The sequence below is a fragment of the Corvus kubaryi genome, unplaced genomic scaffold (assembly GCF_017639235.1).
Source record: "Corvus kubaryi isolate FWS band 111438036 unplaced genomic scaffold, C.kubaryi_AGA036_p1.0 37260, whole genome shotgun sequence".
Lineage (NCBI taxonomy): Eukaryota > Metazoa > Chordata > Aves > Passeriformes > Corvidae > Corvus > Corvus kubaryi.
In genome coordinates, this window is record NW_024581077.1 from 5,754,537 (window position 1) to 5,772,974 (window position 18,438).

The 18,438-nt window shown below is 39.1% G+C and overlaps 1 protein-coding gene across 12 annotated transcripts in view; it reads left to right on the plus strand.

Moving 5' to 3' along the window:
- TENM4 (teneurin transmembrane protein 4) overlaps window positions 1-18,438 on the plus strand; it is a 928,417-nt gene that overhangs the window by 411,122 nt on the left and 498,857 nt on the right. For 11 of the 12 annotated variants that reach the window (XM_042024146.1, XM_042024143.1, XM_042024148.1 and 8 more), the window contains one exon: window positions 14,166-14,308. The exons of the other annotated variant lie outside the window; for it this stretch is intronic. The gene's annotated coding sequence lies outside the window, so the exon portion shown is untranslated. The remainder of the gene's footprint in view (window positions 1-14,165; window positions 14,309-18,438) is intronic. 12 annotated transcript variants of the gene reach the window in all.

The window sequence follows — 18,438 nt, forward strand, 5'->3', positions numbered from 1 at the left end:
TGTAATTAAGGTTTCAGATCTTTATGGAATGTTCCATGTTGTTAAACAAACAGTAAAATTCAGAGTTATTCCTGTAATAAAACTTAAAGAGATTTCCCTTGTTGAAATAAACTTAATGTACAGTATCATATGGGGGGCAAGTATCTTCATATTTGATAGGTTTAATGGGTTTCAGGGACTATGTCATGGCAGAGCTTGAGAAGCCAGGTTATAATCAGAATTTCACCTTCAACTCTTCAGTTTGTAATAGATTAATGAAGTTAAAAATTTGTGGAACTGTTGGCTGCTGCAGTTACAGTTTGGTAAACTATCTGAACTTTTCCTAGTGAAATGATGCAAGAAACACTTGAAGTTTCTTCTGTGTGCCATCGAGAGAAATACATCCTACATAAGTTTTTAAGGCAGTAAATGTATGAGAGGGGTGGTTTGTTTTTTGTACTACTTCATTTATTTTTTTATATTACCACTATACACTGAAATAATGACTATCATATTTGTAACAGCACTGAGATACAATTTGATAATGAATAGCAGAAAGTGGAATACTTCAAATTAAATTACAAAGATGAAAGACATCACTAGGTATCTGTTGCAGGCCTTGAAATGAAAAAAAATCTTTAGAGCAATTATTCAAAAACTGGATAAAGGATATAGTACTCAAGTACTACTTTAACTGCCTAGAAATCTGCTGGGTAAAACTCACTGTTAAACATGGATCATCAAAAATGCTCCTAAGTTACACAGATGAAAAAATTTATGATGTGGAAAAACAAGAACTAAATCTAAAGTTTTTACGCTTTTATATTTTAGTTGATAGAAAAAAATGAAAGAGTAAATCAAGAAGCCAGTCAAAGATGTCTACAATGATCTGCGGTTTTCTGTTGCTGTTATGTATCTACAGCCGGGTCTACTGGACTCGCCCTATGTCTACTGAAATGAAACAAACATTTCCAGGGTGTAGCTTGTTAAACTTGGTTCTGATGCATATTTAGAGGTGAGACTAGCTGTAACCTGAACATGTCCATTTTTAAATTCCTTTGACTGTGGAAGAACTTAGACTTGTTCAGGAGTGAATTGTCTACAATTAGCAAGATTTTTCTTTCTGAATAACATGCAAGGATAAGAGAGAGCTCCAGGGCTGCCTTTTGGCACTCTACAGTCAGTCACACTGACAAACAAGTGAGTGTCCCAGTAGTGAACATGGGTGTAGTGCCCAAAGGAATCAGTGCAAGCATAAAAGGACTGAAAAACTCAAATCCTACCCAAATATTAATAAGGATCTTCCAACTTCTGCCTCAAAATATCAAACTATGTTTAATTACTAGGAAACAGTGCAAGGAGAATGAGACATGGCATAAAGATGTGCTTCAATTAAGAGAATGAGATCTGACCTAGAAAAATGTGAGAGGGAGACCTAATAAATCTGAGAGGGAAATAATCTAAGCACAGTTATTAAGTCAGACAAAGATACCTGGAAATCAGAAATGTCAAAGGAGACCTTGGGGTTTTAGGAGACAGCAAATTATATATCTGCATGCTGCAATGCTAGAGGATTACAAAAGGGATGTTGTGACTTCAGTCTGTATGTGCAGCGTCATCATTCCTTTGTCCATAGGGAGGTGATTTTCTTGCTATACAGCAGTGATGGGATTGCACCTTGAATATAGTGATGGATGTTGACAAATTGAAGGGAATTCCAAGAACAGCAGCAAAAATAATTAAGGGGCTGAACGACCTGGCTTGGTAGGAAACAGAAAGTCATGCTTTCAGAGGATAAAGGGAAAAGATTGTTTTTCTTATCCCAAGGTGACAAAGACAGGCATGATGGGATTATGTTAAACAAAAGAAAATTTGAGCTGCAAAGCAGGAAGAAATTCTTGCTGCAGTGTGACTTTAAGAATTTTCTCAAGTATATGGTGGAAGACATTTACACTAATAGGAAGAGATGTCAGCAGAAAAAGTTAATCAGAACTTAATTTGTTCTGGCATTTGTACAAATGCCTTTTTAAAATTAAAATTAAATTAAATACAGTAACCTGTGTTTTCAAACTGTGCATTTTGTGCATCTGATGACCTGAGACATCCTGCAAGTGTCACTGGTTTATTGCTGGTTGTATTACACATATAATTATGACTTTGCATGAAGTTATTTTTCTGAACTTCTCTGGGGAATAAACATTAACACCTTGTCATTTTCTGCCACCTTCTACTACTGGTGGTTCAACACAGAGGTTTTTGAATTGACTTCAGCCTTTTAGTTGATAGGGTACATGTGTAGACTCTTCTGTTCAGCAGAATAAGTTAATGTTTCCATTGTACAGGCTTTTTCACTGATACCCTGTTATATTGTCGATAACATAGTGGTAATACAGTCTTCCAAAAAAAATGTCGTTTAATATGCAAAATCCTTTGTGAATACCAGAACTTCTAGTGCAGGCCAGGTTGAATGGGGCTTTGAGGAACCTGGTCTAGTGGATGGTAGTAGAAGGTGGCAGGAGGGTTGGAACTAGCTGATCTTTATGGTCCCTTCCAACCCAAACCATTCTAGGACTTCATGATTTCTTGAGACATCAAGATCAAGGCAGAAATTGCTGATTTAGACTGCTCACCTGTGTGGATCTTTCAGACACCAAAATTCTATAAATACATAATGAGAAAAGTATTCAACGTGCCTAAGTTGGATATTGCAAGAAGGTGGCTTTTACTGAACAAAACAGCATCAATGTTAAAAATTGGAAGGAAGCAGTGAGCTATTTGCATTGAAAAGGAGTTGTCATCTCTGTCACTTGCACTGAGCTCAAATGCATTTCTAATGCATAATGTATTTCTGATTGTGTAGGGATGTATAGCATAAAGTACTTAAAGACTACTTGCTAGGGGTTTCACTAAAAAAACAATTTAGTCAATTAACAACAGAAAATTTTAAATCACTGAATCACTTTTAAACCTTTTGAGTAGGAGTCTTCATCAGATGCTCTGTAGAAGAGAGGAAATTGCAGTGGCAAGTGTATGGATTAGTAAGTCTTTTCTAGCCATAATTTCAATTATCTTGTGATGAAACTTTTTCACCACGTTCCATTCACAATGGACTCCCTTCACAACTAGAGTGTATGGCAAATAATAGAGGAATCTCATTTCTTTTGCTATTTAGCTATGAAAAATTAATGGCAATTAACTGAAAATTAGTTGACAGGAAACAGAACCTTAATGCTATTAGAACCTTAAACTATGGAATATTCATTCCCTTTTTTATCTCATAATCTGTTAATCTGCTTTAATATTTATGGATAATGATAGTTATTATTTTCTCATTATTTTCACTGCCTCCGTCCTTCCTCTTGTCAACTGAATCAGTTTCTTAAAGAATAAATAAACTCATTTCTGTAGGCATTTCTCAAATCCTCCTACACCTTGTAGTAAATCTGCTCCTTTACAGAGAGATCTCGTAGTGAAAGGACTGTGATTCACAGAATCACGGTATAAACTGAGTTGGAAGGGGCCCACAGGAATCACCAAGTCCATCTCCTGGCTCTGCATAGCACTATCCCCAAGAATCACACACCGTGCCTGAGAGCATTGTCCAAACACTTCTTGAACTCTGTCAGGCTGGTGCTGTGACCACTTCCCTGGGGAGCCTGTTCCAGTGCCCAACCACCCTCTGGGTGAAGAACCTGTCTCTTACATCCAACCTACACCTGCTCTGACACAACTTCAGCCCATTCTCTTGGGTCTTGTCACCAGAGAGAGGAAATCAGTGTCTGCCCCTCCTCTTTCCCTCACAAGGAAGTTGTAGATGGCAGTGAGTCAAATTCATCAAGTTCTATCAGTCTTCATGTAAATCTGGTCTGTCGTTTCCAGTGTACTGTCATTATTTACTGGATGATTTACTGCAAAAAAAGGGGTTTCTGAAATTCATTAGCTTATATTTTAGCTGAAAAGATTTTACTTGTTCTAAGAGAGGGAACAAGAGGCTGTGCATAGAATGTGCAAAGGGGTTCTGCAGCCAAGCTGACTAGGACAAATTTAGTGGACCTCTTTCATTAGCTGTGAAGGTCATATCCCATTGACTTCTGTGGCACTGCACCAACATAATTCAAAGCACAATTTGTTCCAGTAAAGTTGGATTTGATCTCCTGTTGCAGTCATTCTGGCTTTTAAACCACTTAGTAGTGTGAAGGAGTGTCAAAGTTTTGCTGGTGTGATTGGTTGTGATTTAAGATTCTTTGTGCATTTACTTTCTGGTTCATAAATGACTATTCAAGGAAGGCAACAGAGGAAAGGTTCTTTGATTTCATTCATTTGATTATGGCTTGATTCCATGCCATGGTAATTTCTGAAGAAATTTTTTCACACATTCTACATGTCTCAAAATATTTAACTTAAAATAATTTCCTCCATTTTGCAGTTTGAAAGGTATTTTTCACTCGATAATCTTGGAGGTTTTTTTCCACCTAAAAGAGTCTACGAATCTACATCTAGTCTCCCTCTGGGTGCTGGTTAGACTTAACTCCAAAGTTACATTTCACATGGAAGACAAATATCTTCAGCTGGAATACAGGACCAATATGGCTTTTCATAGATTTGGCCCAGTTGATTTAATTTTAGATAATTCTAGCTAAACTACAGTTTGCTCTACAAAAAGTAAAGATAGTTCTTTCACCAGAAAAGGCCAGTTTATGCAGTTGGATGGGTTCTTCTGACAAGAAGAAGGGTAGCTTGGTGCTCTGGGTTCCTGTCTCCCAGGCCATATCTCTGCCCCATATCTCTTTACTGTAGAATTGTAGAAATTCCAGCACCTTTTATACTCTAGTCAAATGCCATATGGGACTTCCTAATACTAATTGAAAAGCTAATTAATAGATTTTTTTTTACGACACATGAATTCATCTGAATTGTCTTTTTCTAGTCACTGCTGAAGAACTGTAAGTCTTGAAGCACACTAAGTAGCCTTGAAAAATCTAGTCACTGTGAGTTCAAAACACTTTGTTTTTATCCAGTGCCAGAAAAGCAGTACTGCCTGTTATATTCAGCTACAGACAGCTTGAACTCTTGTAGCTGAATCAGTACCACGTGGTTTGGTTCCCTAGTTGAAGACGTAGACCAGCTCCTGTTTTTGTTGTCGTTGCAACATTAACCTCCAGGAGGTTTTGTTTTATTGCTGGCCTATTCCCCAGATGACTGTTTTCAAGTGGAAGGGGAGGTAAATCTGACAAGAAAGCAATAATTCATAGAGAAAATGACAGCGATAATGAAATGCTGCGGTGGTGGAAAGATTTCCCCAGCAGAAATGTGCAGCCTGGCTCACCTGCTGGAAGTTCGTTGTCTTCAGTGTGTCTCCTCCAGACTTGACTTTGGCCCAATGCATTTTCTTAAGCAGAAGAACACTTTGCTGTTTCAAAGCTCTCAATTATTGGTAACATTGACCTGAATCTAAACAATTGTTATGTGAATTAAATCGTAATATCTAATGACCCAAGTGCTGCAATATGAATGTGCTGCCTGGGGAATTGCATTGTATAATGCTGGTTTGCATGGGCTGGTCTTTTGGCAAAGTCACAGAAGAGTGAGAAGAACATTCCCATAACAAGGACCAAGGACTTAAGAAAACTTGGTTTTCCCTGTCAGGTCATTCACTCTGAGGAAAGAGGTAGAGGGCAATAATTCTTCCATGAAACCAGGTAACAACCTTTTAATAAGCATCATTAAGTCTTTAGGTTGAAATAAGAGGCTATCTACCCTTTTATCCCATATTATATTGCCCAAATTCCTCTTTGCCATCCTCACTGTGGTTAGATGAAAGCCCCCTGTTTTCATATCGATCACTAAAAGCACTTTCCCCTCGTACCAGTTCACTGCATCGCTTCTAAATGCAGTTCATCTGATCTCTTTTCCTTTGGCTGCTGCTCATTCAGGGCTACAAAAACTGTAGTTTCAGGCAGGTCTTGGAACCAAATGATCATATTTCTTACCTCATTCCAAGGGACAACATTAGGATCTTTGTTTAGGTGGGATTCAGAGTAAAATTAAAGCTCACTTTGCTTTCCCATGCATGCCCACACACGTGCACACCCATATATATATACACCACTCTTTCTCCACAAGGATTATTTGAACCCAGAACAGTAGACATCTGTGTATGTTTGTGCTTATTTCTTTTCAATAACACACTTTCCAAATGCTAGCTGCTGGGGAAGTGTAACTGCACTGAAGTGTTAACCCATGTACAACCTAAGCTCTGCAGGGCTGGAGATTGAATGGTTCTTGGAGTTATTCTTTCTCGCTGGCAAAGAAAAAGTTTCTCTTTGACAAGGAAATTATTCAGGCAATGAAGTTTTTGGCTTAGGAGTTACGGAATTTACTTGTGAACAGCTCTAAGCTTATGTTGCGCTGTTTCCCTTCAATAACTTGCATGTAGCTGTAGATCTTCTTTCCCTTGCAAGTTTTGTATGCATGGAATTTTACAGGCATGAGACTCTGGAGCACTTCCATGTCTGTTTTCTCTTCTCTTTTATCACTTCCAGACCTGCACAAAAAATCCATACTCTAGCTTGAAGGAGAACCATCCACAATGATAAGAACTACCCTCACATGCCAGATAGATTGGAAAATCAGGAGAACATTTTAGGGGATTGTTCCTGCACTAAAGTGAAATGACAGGCATAGACCCGCACAGCAGGCTGGATTTTATGAACACATATCAACATGGTATCTGTGGTGTTCAAAGCAGTCTGCAAGCTGCAAGGTAAAAATAAACCAAAACCAAACACACAGAAAAATTGTTTTTTAAATAATATGGCCTTTCCATAGTCCAAGTCTTGCCAGTTGCAAGCAGTGATTTTCCCCATCTTGTTTACATTAGTATTCCCCACTTTAGTGTTCCCCAGCTTCATTTTATGGTGACACTGGCAACACTTTCTCTCCTCTGTTCCTTGCGGGCAAGCTAATTTTTGTGTTTGTCGGATACCATGGATTACATTGTCTGTAAATGAGAACACTAACTCCTGGCCAGACTTCACCCTCCCTTCCCTTCCCTTCCCTTCCTGCAAGATTTAATTGATCAGTTTCATCATATGCAGCTTAACCTTATGCAAGAACATGAAATAGCATATGGTTTTCATCCCAGAAAGATAATTAACCCCCAGGTGATTTCAGTCAAATGGCAAGAAAAAAAAAAGTATTGGGGTTGTTTTTGGAAGGGACAAGAGAAGGAGGAAGCAGGGAAATGATGTCACCTCTGGTGCCTTTTTGAACTTTGAGCCCTGAAATCTCAGTTTTGATGAATGCACTCAATCCTCTCATTATGAGAAAACTGAAGCATGTCTCAGGGTCTCCTGATGATGAAATTGATGCCCTAGGGCATCAGTGTGCACACTGCTTCCTACACCAGCAAGCCCAGTTGCTTATTCAGCAAAAGAACTTTCTTGCTGGTAGATCACAGGAGCACCACCTCTCCCAGTGTTTGCATTTAGAGAGATAGTATTGCTCCTGTCTTCCCTTCATTCCTCTAGGGAGACTAACTCTGTGGTATTCTGTTGGACCTTCACTATAAATTGTTTTAGTTGGTCTCCTCTTCCCCATTGGCAAGTAATAAACTAGTTTATATGTTTGTTCCCTCTACTTTAAGCTTTTCTTTCTGTGACATTGCATCTGTGCTACACTGGCTGATATATGATAGGAGAAGGGCTGTTACATTTGTACATCAAATCGTATATCCGTAGTTTGCTCTGCACAGTCAGAAAATATTTGTAGGCTTTGCATCTGATAAAGGTCATCTTCTGAAATGCAGAGGTGCAGAAGAATCTTCTTGAGTCTGAGGACAGATTAGCTGCAATGATCTTTGCTATGGTTCATTTCTTTTGTAGAAGGAAGAAGCTCCACTTATTTGGGACACGTTTACCCTTGCTTAACAAGAACTGTGAATCATGTCAGTACATTGTAGCTCCAGCATGGGAAATTTTGAGCAGGAGCTGGGGTACTGGAAAATTTTCAAGGAAGAGGATTTAAGAAATAAATGAATAGTGTGAAACAAACACCTAAATGCTTCCTCCTTAGTCTACCACCAACTTCAGGAAGGAAAGATGCAGAAACCCCCCACATTTTTCTTTAGCAAACTGAAATGGGAGACAGAACTCCAGGTATGTCGCTTGCCTGCTAGAGGTAGGATGACATGAAATATGAAGCTATCAAGCAGAGAGCAGAACTGATCCAAATTTGACAAGTCTAACAAATTGAGCTCAGCAATTCTGACCTCCTCCTCCCCATCAGCCAGGCTTACAACTCCAGTGTTTATGCAGCACTGAACCATCAGCAGCCACCCCTCTCCTGTAAAATGGTCCCTGCCAAATGCTCGGAAGCACATCTTTTTGAGCCATTACTTCATTCAACATCATACATTCTCATTACTCCCACTTAGTCTCACTGGCTGTCCTGCTGGAGGGGACAATTCCTCCTGCTGGAGGCCTGGAAGGGACAATTTTGTATAAGTCAGTCCTCCAGCTACCAAAAAGTCACAGAGACAAGGTGGTAGATTCTGTCCTACACCAGGTGATTGCCCTTATATCTCTTTGTAAGAACATTCCACACGCATTTGCCAGATTTATTTCCATCTTGGAGACTAAACACTTTTGAATGAGTGAATCCTGGCAAACATTTCAAGCACCTGCCTTGCTTCTGGCTGAATGCTGAGCAATGCTATGGTTGGGCTGTTGCACGGTGTCTTTCAGGCTCTGAAATCTTGGCTCTGTTGAGATGGTTCTCCTGCAGCTCCATGGGATGCTCCTTTTGTCACCAACCATCTGCCAGTGCCTTTGGCTATGCAGGTATAGAGTGTGCATGCCAGCCTGACTGGTGTCAGCACTGAAAATTCCCCAGTACTGTGTGCAAACAAAAGGCACTGTTCCAAGTGTAGGGGAAATATTGTATCATTCTGGGGAAAAACTCCCCAAGTCCCTTGGGGAGAAAGAAAAAAGCAATTCTCCTTCTTGTCAAGATCAAAAGGTGATAAAAGGATGGGGAAAATGTCATTTATGATAGGATGGACACATAATTAGTTAACAAGCTATATGAAGAGGGGTGTTGATAACATCAAAATCTGTGTATATCAAGTACAGGCAAGGTAGCAATAAGTGACCACAAGGTAGAAATTGTGTTGGCAAGATGGACTTGACCCAGAGGGTCGTTTTTGAGTCCCATGAAATACTACAGTTTTACTTTTGAGTTCTTCCTTCCATGAAATGGGTCACAGAACCATTTATTGGCAACTCAAGTAGAAATAGGTAAAAGCCACCCTTGAAAGAAACACTTTGCTTTTACTACTTGTAACATGTGGTCAATATTCCAGTAAAATTATAAATGTTTTACTTTCTCCATCCTCATGCAGAGCTATTGGACTGTATCACTGTTTCTTTACTATCCATGGTGACAAAGATGACACACAAACAGCGTGCCTGGAATCAGACAAAATATTTGCATAGCAACTGTGCCAAATAGGGTTAAGTAGCTCCTGTTTTGCAGACAAATTCACTTAACTGCAGGGAGTTCTGCAGGTACCATACCAAACAGTGGCCACTGGTTACTTTTTCACACGCTCAGCTGCATGCAAGAAAATTGGCATCAGGGGTCCTAGGATTAGATTCCTCTTTACATGGTGAAACAGCTGGAAGCAGTAGCCAATTATGAGAATTTTGGCTTTTGTGTGAGTACATGGAAGAGCCAGGAACAGAAACCAGGGAATCCACTTCTGTTGCTTCATGTCATGGTCTCAGAACTATGGAATGTCACAGAGGCTGGAAGGGACCTTGGAGATCATCTAGTCCAACACACACCGCTCAAAGCAGTGTCAGCCACAAGAGCCCAGGGAAGTGTCCAGTCAGGTTTTGAATATTGCCAAGGATGGAGTCTCCACAGCCTTTCTGAGCAAACTGTTCCAATGTTCAAGTACTCTCTGCCAGTCCAGAAGATTTACAGGACTAATGTGTTTTCATTTCTCTGTTGTTGATTCTTTAATACAGAAGACATAAATGTGTAGAATAGTCATGTTTAGTCAGTCGACCAAAAAGCTCTCTCTGCAAGGCTTGGTAACCTGACAGGTTACCAAGCCTGAGTCAGGGAAGTATTCATAAATAATTGAGCTTTCTCAGATGAAGCAGTGCGACCCTTGGCCTCAGTATTATTTATCTTATTTAACAAAGGATGTTCTGGGGGTACATTCAGGATCAAGAGGTTTTGTTAATGCTGAAGGATGGTACTGGTATCATAGCCAATTAATGTGCCTGTTCCTACTGATGATAAATGGATTTGTCGTCTGTTCATCTGGCATTGAGCCTCCAGCCTCACATAATCATTTGTGGGTATACCCAAGGGTTTTGATAGTTAACATTTCAGCTTTTACAGGTCATCAGAATTTTTCAAGAAAGATAGATTTGGTAAATAGTAGTCTGCAGCAGAAAACTGGAGGTGAAAACAAAACAGTATTCAGAGGATGATAAGGTCTGTAAAATGGACCAAAACTTGTCTGAGGGAGAATCTTTTCAGTTCTATTTCAAAGTTCAGGGAGAGGAGAAAAGAAAGATGTGCGAAAAGTGCATCAAAGGAACTCTGGTGAATACAGGCTGGCTTAGCCTTCACGGGTTAATAGATCATTTGAAACTGCTGTTTTCAGTGGCTCTGAAATTGCAGGAAGTGGTCTGAGGCCAAGAGGGAATAATGACTCCAGGAGACATAATTTCTAGGGAGGAACTGAGGTCCTGCTTTGGAGGAAACACAAGCCACAGAATGAAATTCCTTGCAGTTTCAAGATTAGCAGAGAAGCTGATGGCTGGGAGAGAGAAATCTGTGGAGGGAGGCAGAAAATATGAAATGATCTCTGTGTGTCTATGTGTGTGCAATATTGTGCCACATCACCAAGCCTTTTGTCCTTTAGCCAAGAATCTGAGCTGAAAACCACTTTTGCAAAGTCCTTCCGAGATGCACCACAGCTCTCCAGTTCTGAGTATTCATGTTAATTCAACATGGAAATGTTGGGATCTGGGTTTTGAAATGTTTTAATGATTGCTGTCCTCACATAGATAATGGACAGGCAGAAGAGGGAGGGAGGAAGGAAGAGGGTCTGCTCGTCTTGATTTCACCAGATGAAAAGACAGTGATGGCCATGCATAACTTGCACCACTCTCGTTGCTACTTCTGGTGGTTTTCTATCAATAGACTCACATCTGAAAATCATGGACAAAGAGAAAAACACGTCTTTACAGATTGATCCCACCAAAGCGGCAGAGGCACAAGAGTTAGCTCAGTCTAAATTTAATCAGCCAGTCTCCCTGGAGTCAGTGGAGAGAGGCACCTTCACAGGGCAATTCAGGGAAGGAATCTGACTGCAAGGGCAGCATTAACCTTTATGACTATTCTGCTTTTGCCAAGAGTCAATGGGATCAATTCATAGCTGAGTGGGGAAGACTTATACTGGCTAAGAAGCAGTCCCAGTATCAATAAAACTACCACAGTGTGTTCTCTGTATCACAAAACTGCCATATGTCTCCACTTATGGGGATTGGGCATGGGGACTGTGGAGGGAATTGCTTTTCTGGGCAGGTTAATGTAACAAAAAGCGAGCCGCTCTGCAGCCATTAATCTCCTGAAGCCCATAGTCTCAGTCCTCCTGCACTGTACTCTGTGCTATGCTTCATTATGGAGTCTTTAAACACCTCAGCTAAGGAGAGAGAAAGTAATTTAAAAAGAAAACAGAGCTTTGGCTCCTTTAGTTGGATTTTTGGAGAAGTAAGGTTCCTCTTGGGTTAAACTTCTCAGACTTTTCTGCTTTTGTTTTTATTGTATTAAAAAGGCCAAGTACTATTGAGGACACCCAAAAAGAATGCCCAACATTAGAATATTTATTAAATCAAGATAAATTAACGTATTTAAAATTGTGAGTTTTAAGTATTAGAGCATTTTTGTTCTTTTTATTTTTCATCCAAATCCAGAATTCCTATTTCCAATTTAGTAATAAAATCTGATGGTCTTGCTCTAATTTTTAATAATAATCTAACTTACAGTACTTTAGGAACTATAACTTCAAGAAGAAAGTGTAAATGAATGCTTATAGTATAAAAACCACTTTTATTTAATACCTTGGAGGTTTGGGGGAGGGTTGTTTGGGTCTTTTTTATCATCAAGAGGTATCCAGTAACAATTTTCTGTATTTTAATTATGTCTGGAATATACTGCTCATTGTAAACAAAACACGTTGTTATTTAACATGCATATTTTAGCTCAGGGATTTGAAGCAGTTTACTGGGCTAGGACACATGCTCCACATTTGCATTTATTTGCCCATAGAAGTTTGTCAGGAATTATGAGATACCTTTGAATAATCTCAACTATCTGGTGTCATTTTTCTTTTCCTTACTGAAATAATATTATAAATGCACTTGTGGAGCTCTTGGTGGAGAAAAGATTTACTGTTTCTGATAGTTGCTTCACTATGTAAATCAGCATAGTGCTACTTACATCAGCCAGGCTACTATTTACCCCAGCTGAATGTTTCCTCCTTCAGTTCCAATATTAACTCAGTTAAAAATAGTGGGTTTATATTTAAGCCTCTGCTTCCTGAAGTGACAGTAGGTGGGCCAACTTGTAACATGATCAACATTTACAGCATTATCTCTACTGGAATACATTTATGACAGCTCCTAACAATCAAAACATAATGACGTTTTTGGAATTCCCATTGCTTTAATTTTTACAGAAAGGCATTATTAATTAAAGAATCAAAAGTGTGAGCCCTGATATAGTGTGCATACATGTGCATAAGTAGCATACAACACAAAATTGTTGGCATCTTGTTTGCAGCCCATTCCCTGAAGCAGTACTTGTGGAAAGGGGTGACGTGCTGGTGCTGTATATGCAGAGTAGCAACAGTGAGGTGGGGATCACAGAGTCCTGTTATCAATGCATAACTTGTAATTTCATACAAAGTTTAGTTTTGTAGTAAATTTAGAGACATTTGGAATGCCCAGAGCCATTTTAGATGCCCAAGCCTATTTAAGAGACTGGCAGAGAAGATGCAGGATTTGCAGGAAACCCATGTCTTTCTGGACAGCAGCTGAAGGACAATCAGAGTACCAAGGACATCTCTAGTTGCACTGGACAGTTCTATGTGGACAGCTGAGCTGGGCTGCATCTTGCATCTGCAATCACAACTTTTCAAGCTATTTTTTCATAACACTGAGGGACATGCTAATTGTGAGCTATCAGAAGCTGTTGGCTCTTAGCTACATCATATACTGGCTCATTTTCTCTGCTGTGCCACACGTTATGTTAGTGAGTGTTGTCACTAAACCAAGTGACATTGCCCAGTGTGTCTCATGGTAAATAGACATTCAAGTACCTCTAAAACCAAGAGTTGTCTTCAAGTGCCCATTAAATATAGAGCCGCTAAAAAAGGTGCCCAGGACGTTACTAAGTTACGGTGTCTGAACAATACGCAGTACAGAACTGAGGTGGTAATTTTGTTGATGTATGTGGAAACAATTGGACTCATCCAGGTGTCAAACACAGGAGTGTCTCTCCTAAATTTCTTCAAAAAAACCAATATAAGTCTGTAAAACCTATAATATTTTAGTGATATTTTAAAATAAGTAAATATGCTTTATTACCAACATGAAGCATAGAATATAGACAGAAAACAAACAAAAAAATGTAGTTAGAAGGTTTGTCCCAGGTTTAAGCATGTGTGCATATTAATTTAGGTTCAGTTTCATTCCATTCAGCTTGAAGCACCTCACATTTGATGTACTCCTTATCCAGCCTTTGAGACCACATCTAATGCATGAAGCCACCAGTGGGTAGTGGCACGCTGTGTATATCCTGGGTAGGAGCAAGCCTGGAACATGCCGTAACTCTGTTCCTGGGGAAATCAAAGCGTGGAAAGGCAGCGTGGATGTGGCTGTCCTGTAGATACAGAGGTAGATATCCATTCCTCCATATCAATACAGGCATAAAAGACAGGTACCAAACACTGTCTGATGTGACGGTAGCCTGGCTTCTGATGGAGGTACCCTGGTAGATGGAGGGAATCTGGGTCTTAGAATTCTGACAGCTGCCATGCAAACAACCTTTTCAAATCCATGCCCATCCTGTCTGACACTCAACACCTGGCTCCTTTTCTGTAGTGAGAATGGCTGGACCATTGCAGTGGCGCACTGATTTTTGTGGATGGTGAACACAAAAAGGGAATTGAGAAGAGGCCACCCGAGTTATTCTGACACATGACTTCAGTGCTTTCTATTCTTAGACAGATGAGGATCTGAAATATGTAAGTACACTATAATTGTTTTTTAGATTTATTGGTAAAGATGAGTCAAAGAAGTAAAACTCTTAATCTGTCATGGGTCTGGTATTTAGACATCTATAATTTTTTTTGATGTGTGTTTATATTTAAGTGAAGTTGATAAATCAAGATTTTCCTCATGATATTTTAAGCACCGTTATTTGTCTCCATCCTTGTTTTTTTTTTAAAGAAATGAGAAGAGCAAAACCCATGAAATTATATTTGCAATGTCATTTTAAATTTATTGCCTAATAAATAGTGATCACTTGGAAAATCCATTTTTTTTTCTGTGTTGTTAACAAGAGGTTTAACCAAAGTGATTGAATCAAGATGAGAAATGATCCCAGGTTCCTGAAGCTTGAATAAATGCTATTGTCAATGTTAATGCTCTGGTCTAGAAGTTTATTTAAAGTATCAGAAATAACCTAAATATAATTTCATGGCAGCTCATATGCTACTTAGCATTATTATTCCTTACCACAGAACCTCCATTGCCTGTGTTTTACCAGCATTTCCAACTCACCAAATACCTACCAACACTCAGCTATTTACTCCTGCACACTCCCAGTAAAGATAACACTTCTTTATTTCCCACCAAATAAACTGTATATTGACTTCCAGCTTTATCTTGTCTGCCACCACTTTTGCTGAATGAGAGCAACCAAAATATCATGTGGATATACTACTTCTGACTCATCTAATGATGCTGCATAAGATGGCTTTTAGAACTTTGTTATCCCCTATAAAAAATATTTGTGTGCAACAGTTAATAAATAGAACTTGTCAGCTGCAGAATGCTTTACCTCAGTTTTACAAATGAGTGTCCATCCCAAGGTATTGCAAAGAGAACAAAAGAAATTTGAAATGTTCCTACAGTTCTACATGCACCAAGACTTTAACTAGCCATAGACAAAGACTTAGAAACACAGGTGAGTTTATTTCTCCAACTTGAAGCCAGGAACACTATACTTCAAAGTACAGAAACCAAACAGGATCTGTAATGGACTTGTAAGGATGAGGCTGAGTCGTATGACATTTCTGGTTTTGAAATTAGTCACAGGAGAATGTTTTTACTTAGGGTTCAAAGTATAGCTTTATGTTTCAAGAATGTACTAATTCTACTTTGGTTTTAAGCAATAAGCATTTGCTTGTATATGTTTTCTTCTCCCGGTCCAGGTTATAAAACATATTTCAGATTATTTTGTTTATATAGTAATGAGACTACCCTGAATTCCTGCAGCTTTGGGCAAGTTCTTGAAAATACACATTGTACCTGTGACAGGCAGATTGTTCATGATATGTCTGAATTAAAATAAGTGTATCTTAAGGAATATTTAGATTCCTGACTGTAGCTGGCTGATTTGGTAGAGATTGGTGTAACAGCAGTGCCATTATATCAAGGCTTGTTCATCTGGAGATTCCCAGAGGTACTGCAATAAAACAAACCGTAGCCTAGGCATCTTCACTGTATTAGAGGGAGAAAATAAGGTTTTTCAGGACAAATAAAAAGTGGCGAGGCAATAGTAGAGCTCTGGGATTTCTTTTCAGAAAATAAAATAAAAGAAAATAAATAAAAAGCTTCTGAGTGGAAAAGTGAAACTGTTGGACATTTTTGAAGCTATGCAGATATGTAAAGGGTGCTGATGCTGTCATGAAGTATCTGCATATCTCCAGATAGGAGCTTTTGTATCATAATTTGTTCAGCAACTACCAAAATATCTTATTCCTGAAAGAAAAAGCCCTCACAAGTATCAAGACTTTCTTAAAAGGAAGAATAAAAAACTCGATTGCCACAAATTGTACATTTTAAGAGACCTATCAACCTAACCTAGACTTTTTGACAGCTATGGAAACAAGCCAAGGTTATATTAAAAAGTGGTATTGTGCAAGGGGTAACCATGCCCTGTCAGATGTATTGCATATACCCTGCTGTGTGCGTGGATATTTATGGATATGCCTATACAACATATCAAATCAAGGGGAAAAAAACAACTTACGGGGAGGTGTGCTAATATCTGGTTGTCCATGGCTAAAAGATACAGCATGAATGCATTGTCCTGGCAAATAAAAGTGAAGGACATAAATGAAAGGTTATTCCCATTGTAACTCAGTAGTTCAAGGACATTTATCAGTACCACATATCTGCTGGAAAAGAGTGGGTGGGGGATTCATTCATCTTAGTTCCCTGTGGTTGCTATCTGCTTGGAAATCGCATCCATTGCTACCTGAATAGGGAACCCTGACAGCTGGGGACAATTTGAGTTACTTGAATCATGCATCTCTCCACATGTCACCAGGATGGGGATTTACATTTGAAATTGGAATTGGTTTATAACCTTGCAGAAATGCACAAGAGTAATACATGGATCTTATCAGTATGTCTGGCCAGCTTTGAGTTCCTGCAGAAATGTTGCCACATAAGGTTCTCTTCTGAGGTACTCAGATATCAGTGTGATTAGCCTGGCAGACAGACCTCTGTATTGGGAAAGCAAGGTCAGTGCTCCTGGGACAATAGGAGACATAAAGATTCGATAACAATACCTTATTATTCTATCAAATGATATCTGCAGAGCACTTTAAAATCATTATGTGAAGGACAAAGGATGCTGTATGTACAGAGGGGTAAAGGCTGACATTTCTACAGTGCATGTAATTAACAGAATTCTGTGCATGTCTGGCCTTTGGAAGAAAAATAATCTTTGGTTGCATACTGGGCATGTTGAGCTTCCATAATAAACACACAGGGAACCACTGTAAGGCATCTACAGAATCAAGGCTACTGTTTTGCTGGTGCCATGTCCTCAAACCTTTGAACCCTGAGGTTCAAAGACCTTTTACTACAAGTTGGGGGGTTCATGGGGACAAGAAACAGCTGCAGTAGTTTATCATTTTTATTTTCGGGGCTTCTCAAGCTCTTGGGCCTCTTGACCTAGCTGAATTTTGGTGAGAAGATAGAATATGTCTAGGTAGGAATGTCTTCCCTGAGTTGATGGGAAGTGCTGTGGTTCCTCTTGTTAAGGGGTAGTCAAAGGAACTAGTTAGCATGGGTTTTATGGGTTTCTGCTAAGAAATTGACATTTTCTTCTTACACTTCTGACAGTCCTTCAAGTTACCAAGACTGCAAATTAATACATTACAAAATAAAGCACTTGTTGTTGCATGTCAGGGTTCGTCTCTATTGCTATGCAAGAGAGACTCAGGAGATGATCAGAAATAGTCACCTGACCATGCCCTTATTTCACATATTGTACCCCACATGGTTTGTTCTCTCTGTGATCTCGTTTCAGTTTTGGGTCCTGCTCTGCAGTCAAAAGTTAAGGGCAGTGATGCAGCCTACTGTGGAGAACACAGGGCTGAGCTGTGGTAATCTTACATCTACTCTGGATTTGCAAGGGTTTGATAGATTATATCAGTCTATCCCACCCATTTATACAATGAAATTAATGGGATTGCCTGACATTCATAAAGGACATTGAGATAAATAGAACAAAAATACCCCTTAGCAGTTGCATGGTTTTATTATATATTTTTTTCCCTTAATGATGCATGCTTTCCAGAAAATGGGCCCAGGATAGGAATAGGCGATATACGCAGACCCTTGCAGCCTCCGCTATGCAAATTAATTTCCAGTACCCTGGAATATAGAATTACAGTACCTGTTTCATTAGACATGGATCATTTCTATAATGAGTGGTTGGCATTGCTGCACAATAATTTATCAGGATTTGGGAAAGGCGTAGAATGCCAGAAAACTGACAGATAAAGCTGATTTTATTTTTAGAGGTGGGACAAGAGAAAGCATATTTGCTGATGTGCACAGTAATTTTTACCACAGACATAAACCTGTTGGGAGAACTGCAGTATGTGAAGTGAGGCACAGAACTCTCCTAGAAACAAAAACATCTTTAGAAATTGAATATTTATAAAGTAATTTAAAGACTGACACTGTGGTAGCTTCAGGTTTGAAGTCACTATCAGTGACTTTAGTCTCTGAGAGAAAAAAAAATGTATAATAGGTGAAAAGTGGTTAAAAAAGGAAAAAGGACAAACAAAGTTTTTGAAAATTTTCTACATGGAGGTAATCAGATGTTTGAATAGGTTGACCAGAAAAGTTG